This window comes from Sapajus apella, unplaced genomic scaffold (assembly GCF_009761245.1).
Source record: "Sapajus apella isolate SASKATOON/1434 unplaced genomic scaffold, GSC_monkey_1.0 scaffold100, whole genome shotgun sequence".
Taxonomy (NCBI): domain Eukaryota; kingdom Metazoa; phylum Chordata; class Mammalia; order Primates; family Cebidae; genus Sapajus; species Sapajus apella.
The window spans coordinates 5478865-5486154 of record NW_022437040.1 but is presented as its reverse complement, the minus strand read 5'-3'; positions in this window follow the sequence as shown (position 1 = coordinate 5486154).

The window sequence follows — 7290 nt, the reverse complement described above, 5'->3', positions numbered from 1 at the left end:
CGGAGTTTCACTCTTGTTACCTAGGCTGGAGTGCAATGGCACGATCTTGGCTCACCGCAACCTCCGCCTCCCGGGTTCAGGCAATTCTCCTGCCTCAGCCTCCTGAGTAGCTGGGATTACAGGCATGCACCACCATGCCCAGCTAATTTTTTGTATTTTTAGTAGAGACGGGGTTTCACCATGTTGACCAAGATGGTCTCGATCTCTTGACCTCGTGATCCACCTGCCTCGGCCTCCCAAAGTGCCGGGATTACAGGCTTGAGCCACCGCGCCCGGCCTTCTCTCTTCTTTTTGAGATGGAGTCTTGCTCTGTTGCCCAGGCTAAAGTGCAACTTTAGGCATGATCTCGGCTCACTACAACTTCCGTCTCCCAAATTCAAGCGATTCTCCTGCCTCAGCCTCCTGAGTAGCTGGGATGACAGGTGCGTGCCACGACATCCGTCTAATATTTGTATTTTTAGTAGAGATGGGGTTTCACCATGTTGGCCAGGCTGGTCTCAAACTCCTAGCCTCAAGTGATCCACCAGCTGCAGCCTCCCAAAGTGCTGGGATTACAGGTGTGAGCCACCGTGCCCGGTAGTAGCCATCTTTAATCTGCCACAGTACCCCGTTAAAGTTTGGCCATTCCACCTCATACAAATCCTTCCAGTCCCTTCGCTTCACCCTCACTGCCACAACCCGAGTGCAGACCACCAAGTTCTCTCCTCGATCCTGGTCCCAGCTTCCTAATTGGACATGTGGTGTTCAGTTCAGGTGGCTCAAACCCATTCTCTGTATTGTAGCCCAAGTGATCTTTATAAAAATCAAAAGTGACCAAATCGACCATGTCTTTAAGATCTTTCATGGGTCTCCATTGCTATTAGGATAAAGTCCACACACCTGGTCATTTCCTAACATGAACATGAGGGATCTGGGTTTGAATTACCTATTCCACCAAATCTCTCACCATAACCCTTCTCCACCCCTTATCATGTTAATTTTTTTCTTTTTCTTTTTTTGGAGATGGGGTTTTACTACGTTTTCCAGGCTGGCCTGGAATTCCTGGGGTCAAGCGATCCTCAGCCTTCCGAGTAGCTGGAACTATATTCATCATATTTTCTTGAATCAGAAAATCAGTCAGCATCCAGTCAGAAAGACAGGAACCATTCTAAGTTTGGGTTTTTTTTTTTGGTTTTTTTTTTTTTTGAGATGAAGTCTCGCTCTGTTGCCCAGGCTGGAATACAGCGGCATTATCTCAGTTCACTGCAACCTCCGCCTCCTGAGTTCAAGCAATTCTCCTGCCTTAGCCTCCCGAATAGCTGAGACTACAGGCACCCACCACCATACCCGGCTAATTTTTTGTATTTTTTTTAGTAGAGATGGGATTTCACCATGTTAGCCAGGATGGTTCATTGTGACCTTGTGATCCGCCCGCCTCAGCCTCCCAAAGTACTGGGATTACAGGTGTGAGCCACCATACCTGGCCCCATTCTAAGTATTTTAAATGGAGATAATGTAGGGAATTGATTTCAAAACTGTTGAAAGAGCTCGGGGGGTGGGGTGGTGAAATAAGGTTGCCCAGAGTTCTAGAACTGCCTGAAACTCTAGGCTGGAGCAAGAGGGAAACTGCTGTTGCTCTGTGTTTGGCAATGGTGTTTCCCAATGATTGTACTGCTGAGTCCGATCCACCACCATTTCTGCCACTGCCAGAGTCCCTCTGTCTCTGAAGCTACTCCTGTCACAGCTATTTCTGAGCCCCGGGTCCCCACTCATTGGGGTGGCTGCTACCACTAGGGGCAGTGCCACCAAAGCAGAGGACATGGCATCTCTCTTCCTCCTCTCTCCAGTCTTCCACCAGTGCCTTCCATTGGCAGCACCTGGTCAGAAGCCAATTAGCAAAGGAATCTGGGAAATGTGTTTTGCAGGCTCTCGGTCCCGGAAATGCAGAGGAAACCAAGGATGGAGCTGGGAGCTAACAGACCGATGACTGGCGTGGCTACAGCAAACATTTTTGTGTTCCAGCTGGGCGCGGTGGCTCACGCCTGTAATCCCAGCACTTTGGGAGGCGAGGCCAGCAGATCACAAGGTCAGGAGTTCAAGACCAGCCTGGCCAACATGGTGAAACCCTGTCTCTACTAAAAATACAAAAATTAGCTGGGCGTGGTGGCGGGCACCTGTAGTCCCAGCTGCTTGGGAGGCTGAGGCAAGAGAATTGCTTGAACCCAGGAGGCAGAGGTTGCAGTGAACTGACATCACGCCACTGCACTCCAGCCTGGGTGACAGAGCGAGACTCTGTCTCAAAAAGAAAATACTTAATCCAGGGGTTCCTAATTTGAGTATAATCGTGATGAAGGGGCATTTTTTTTCAGAGAGAGGCTCCATTATCCCAAAGGGGTCAATGACTCCGAAAGATTAAGAAATCATACATATAAACAAATGAATTCATTTACAATGTTCTTGTGACTTAGATAAAGGAAAAAATAACTCCTGGGAAAAAACTGAGTATCAAAGACCATTTCCAGGAGTTGCTCTGAACCTAATCTAGTTCAGGAGGCTGCCTGATTACATTTGAAATTTTAAAAAAAGAGCGTTTCTCAAAAAAAAAGATCCTGTGCAGGATGTCTCAAAAAAAAATTTTTAAAGCATTCCCAGCCGGGCCCGGTGGCTCATGCCTATAATCCCAGCACTTTGGGAGGCTGAGGCGTGTGGATCACGAGGTCAAGAGATCGAGACCATCCTGGTCAACATGGTGAAACCCTGTCTCTACTAAAAATACAGAAAATTAGCTGGGCATGGTGGCGCATGCCTGTAATCCCAGCTACTCAGGAGGCTGAGGCAGGATAATTGCCTGAACCCAGGAGGTGGAGGTTGCGGTGAGCCGAGATCGCGCCATTGCACTCCAGCCTGGTTAACAAGAGCGAAACTCCGTCTCAAAAAAAAAAAAAAAAAGCATTCCCAATGGCTTGCTGTCTTAGTCCATTTATGTTGCTATAAAGGAACACCTGAAGCTGGGTAATTTATAAAGAAAAGAGGTTTCTTTGGCTCATGGTTCTGCAGGCTGTACAAGAAGCATGGGACCAGCATTTGCTTCTGTTGAGGCCTCAGAAAGCTTCCACTCATGGCAGAAGGCAAAGTGGTGCCATGTGCAGAGATCACATAGTGAGAGGAAGGAAGGGAAAGACAGAGGTGCCAGTCTCTTTTCAACAACCAGTTCTTTCAGGAACTAATAGCAAGAACTCATTCATGATCAGAAGGATGGCACCAAGACATGCATGATGGATCTGCCCCCACAATCCAAAGCACCTCCCACCAGGCCCACTTCCAACACTAGGGACCAAATTTCGTTTTTCTTTCTTTTTTTTTTTTTTTTTAAGAGACAGGGTCTCACTATGTTGCCCAGGCTGGAGTGCAGTGGCTGTTCACAGGCGCGATCCCACTACTGATCAGCATGGGAGTTTTGACCTGCTCCGTTTCCTGCCTGGGCTGGTTCACCCCTCCTTAGGCAACCTGTTGGTCCCCCGCTCCCAGGTGGTCACCATATTGATGCCAAACAATGCAGACACCCGATCGGCATAGTGCACTACAGCCCAGAACTCCTGGGCTCAAGCGATCCTCCCACCTCAGCCTCCCGAGTAGCTGGGACTACAGGCACACGCCACTGCGCCCGGCTAGGGACCAAATTTCAACATGCAATTTGGAGGGACAAACATCCAAACTATATTACTTGCCATAGATCACAACGTTTATTGAACTTCCGTACGTAGGGGAATGAAATCAGCACCTAGACCGATATACACATGGAAATAAAATTCCAATAGAAATCACTTGCAAGTGTGTGATTAGTAGCAGCTCCATGGGGCACTTTGTATAGAAGGACTAGGAGTTGGTGGCATTGGGTGGGGCTTGTGCATAGTGGCAGAGAAAGTCAGCCAGGTGCCCTGATTCCTAAAAGACTGGTAAGTACGGTGCAAGCATGTCTTAGATCCATTTGCTCTTCAAAAGGCTTCAACTCATTCTAGCACAACTATCATAGATAAACGATGACCATTGACTATTTATTCAATTTCTTTGTACCATCCTAAAGACTAGAATGATCTCTAAGCTGCCCAGGCCTTAATGTTTCTTAGGTCACTTTAGTCATTCACTTGAATACTTCTTGTGTTAATTAAAGTGATTTGGGGCCGGGCATGGTGGCTCAGAGGCCTGTAATCCCGACACTTTGGGAGGCCAAGGTGGGCGGATCACCTGAGATCAGGAGTTGGAGGTGGCCAACATGGTGAAACCCTGTCTCTACTAAAATGCAAAAATTAGCCAGACATGGTGGCAGGCGACTGTAGTCCCAGCTACTTAGAAGGCTGAGGCAGGAGAATCACTTGAACCCCAGAAGTGGAGATTGCAGTGTGCCAAGATTGAGAAAGAAAGAGAGAGGAAGGAAGGAGATTTTGATTACAAGGAAGGAAGGAAGAAGGAAGGAGGGAGGGAAGAGGCAAAGAAAAGAAAAAAGAGAAAAGAAAGAAAAGGAAAGAAAGAGAGAAAGGAAAAAAGAAAGAGAGAAAAAGAAGGAAGGAATAAATCTGAATGGCCCAGCTTGGGGCCTGTGTCCAACCTGATTCAATTAATCATAGCTAGGTATTAATAGTATTATGTGGCAGACATATGGCTGCCAGAAATCCACACCTATGGAAAGGATGGCCATTTCCCAGAAAAGAGGGATGGACAGATATCCTAGTATAAGTGTCAGTTCCATCTCCTTAATTCTAGACGTGAAGTTTTCTAGCTTCACTCTATGTACCCTGACTCCTTGATGGTTTGGGGGACATTTTCCCAGAGATATATTTAGGATATCTACATACCTTTAAAAAACATTTAATCTGGCGAGGCGCAGTGGCTCACACCTGTAATCCCAGCACTTTGGGAGGCTGAAGCAGGCAGATCACGAGGTCAGGAGTTTGAGACCAGCCTGGCTAACATGGTGAAACCCTGTCTCCACTGAAAATACAAAAAAAAAAAAAAATTCGTTGGGCATGGTGGTGGGCGCCTATAATCCCAGCTACTCAGGAGGCTGAGGCAGGAGAATTGCTTGTAACCAGAAGGTGGAGGTTGCAGTGAGCTGAGATTGAACCACTGCACTTCAGCTTGGGTGAAATACAAAACTCCATCTCAAACAAAACAAAACAAAACAATTTAATTTTACATAAGCAGAATATGAGAAAACAACTTTTAATCGAAAATCTTCCACTATTAAGGGCTTTAAACTAAAAATACCTGATTTTTAAATGTATTTGTTGGGCACTTTGTTACTGTGTCTCCTCTGTGCCAGGTGCTGGGCTAGGCCTTTCTGAGCTAGGAAAATCGTGTCCTGTCTTCCCAGAGGTTCTGTTTCAGTTCCAGATTGATTTAATGGTTACGATAGGTTGTCTTCCACATACCCTAATTTGGATTGTCACTTGATAAATTTCCAAAGCCATTTTACCTTTGTTAGCTAATTACTATTTTTTTTTTTTTTTTGAGACAGAGTTTCACTCTTGTTATGCAGGCTGGAGTGCAATGTCGCGATCTCAGCTCACTGCAGCCTCCACCTCCTGGGTTCAAGCAATTCTCCTGCCTCAGCCTCCCAAGTAGCTGGGATTACAGGCGCGTGCCACCATGCCCAGCTAATTTTTGTATTTTTAGTAGAGACAGGGTTTCACCTTGTTGACCAGGATGGTCTCGATCTCTTGACCTCGTGATCCACCTGCCTCAGCCTCCCAAAGTGCTGGGATTATAGGCGTGAGCCACCGCGCCCGGCCTAATTACTATTTTTTATGTAAAAGTCTTAAAATCAGGCCAGGTGCAGTGGCTTAGCCTGTAATCCCAGCACTTTGGGAGGCCAAGGTGGATGGATCACTTTAGCCCAGGAGTTCAAGACCAGCCTGGGCAACATGACAAAACCTCTTCTCTACAAAAAAATGCAAAAATTAGCCGGGTGTGGTAGCTGAGTTGGGAAGATCACTTGAAGATGGCGTGAGCCTGGGAGGTGGAGGTTGCAGTGAGCCCACATCGCTGCACTCCAGCCTGGGTGACAGAGTGAGACCCTGCCTTAAAAATAAATAAATAAGGCCGGGCGCGTTGGCTCAAGCCTGTAATCCCAGCACTTTGAGAGGCCGAGGCGGGTGGATCACAAGGTCAAGAGATCAAGACCATCCTGGTCAACATGGTGAAACCCCGTCTCTACTAAAAATACAAAAAATTAGCTGGGCATGGTGGCACGTGCCTGTAATCCCAGCTACTCAGGAGGCTGAGGCAGGAGAATTGCCTGAACCCAGGAGGCGGAGGTTGCGGTGAGCCGAGATTGCGCCATTGCACTCCAGCCTGGGTAACAAGAGCGAAACTCCGTCTCCAAATAAATAAATAAAATGAGTCCTCTTCTTTGCAACACTATGGTGTTACCTGCTTTTCAGAACTGAATGCTAGTCCTGGTGTTTTTATCAGTAGTTGGTGAAAAAATGTGCCTGTTTTACTGGAATAGTCACGGTTTTGACCACTGAATTTCTCTTGCTCACAGCTGTGGGAAAAAAAAAAATCCCAGGGTGAATCTTGACTCCTACTAGAAATTAGTAACAAAGTATTAGGAATTTTGTCTTTTCCCAGATAACAGAAAAGCAAGTTGTTACATTAGCTAGCAAATAAGCACTCACTCTGCAGTGAAGGTTATGCAGAGCCACCCTGCTCGCTTAAAAACAAGATGGCTCCGGCCGGGCACGGCGGCTCACACCTGTAATCCCAGCACTTTGGGAGGCCAAGGTGGGTGGATCATGAAGTCAAGAGATCCAGACCATCCTGGCCAACATAGTGAAACCCCATCTCTACTAAAAATACAAAAATTAGCTGGCCATGCTGGCGCGTGCCTGTAGTCCCAGCTACTTGGCAAGCTGAGGCAGGAGAATCGCTTGAACCTGGGAGGTGGAGGTTGCAGTGAGGTGAGATCACGCCATTGCACTCCAGCCTGGGCAACCAAGCGAGACGCTGTCTCAAATTAAAAAAAGATGGCTCAATAGAAACTAATCTTTCCCCATCTCCCAGTGTGCTGCTCCTCCATTCCTGCTTAATCAGCAGCAGTATCTCCCAGCTTTCTGTGAGAAAGTAGAGCCTCAAGATGCTTTTCAAGGAAAGTCCCAAGGTCATATAAATCTGCAATTCTGTTCTCCTCTGGGAGAGTCCCAGTGCCAATTAACATGTTAAGGGTTCAGAAATGTTTATTGCCATGACCATTTTGGAAATAAACCTGGTAGTTTAAATTTAATATGCATAAACCCTATGTACCCACAACCT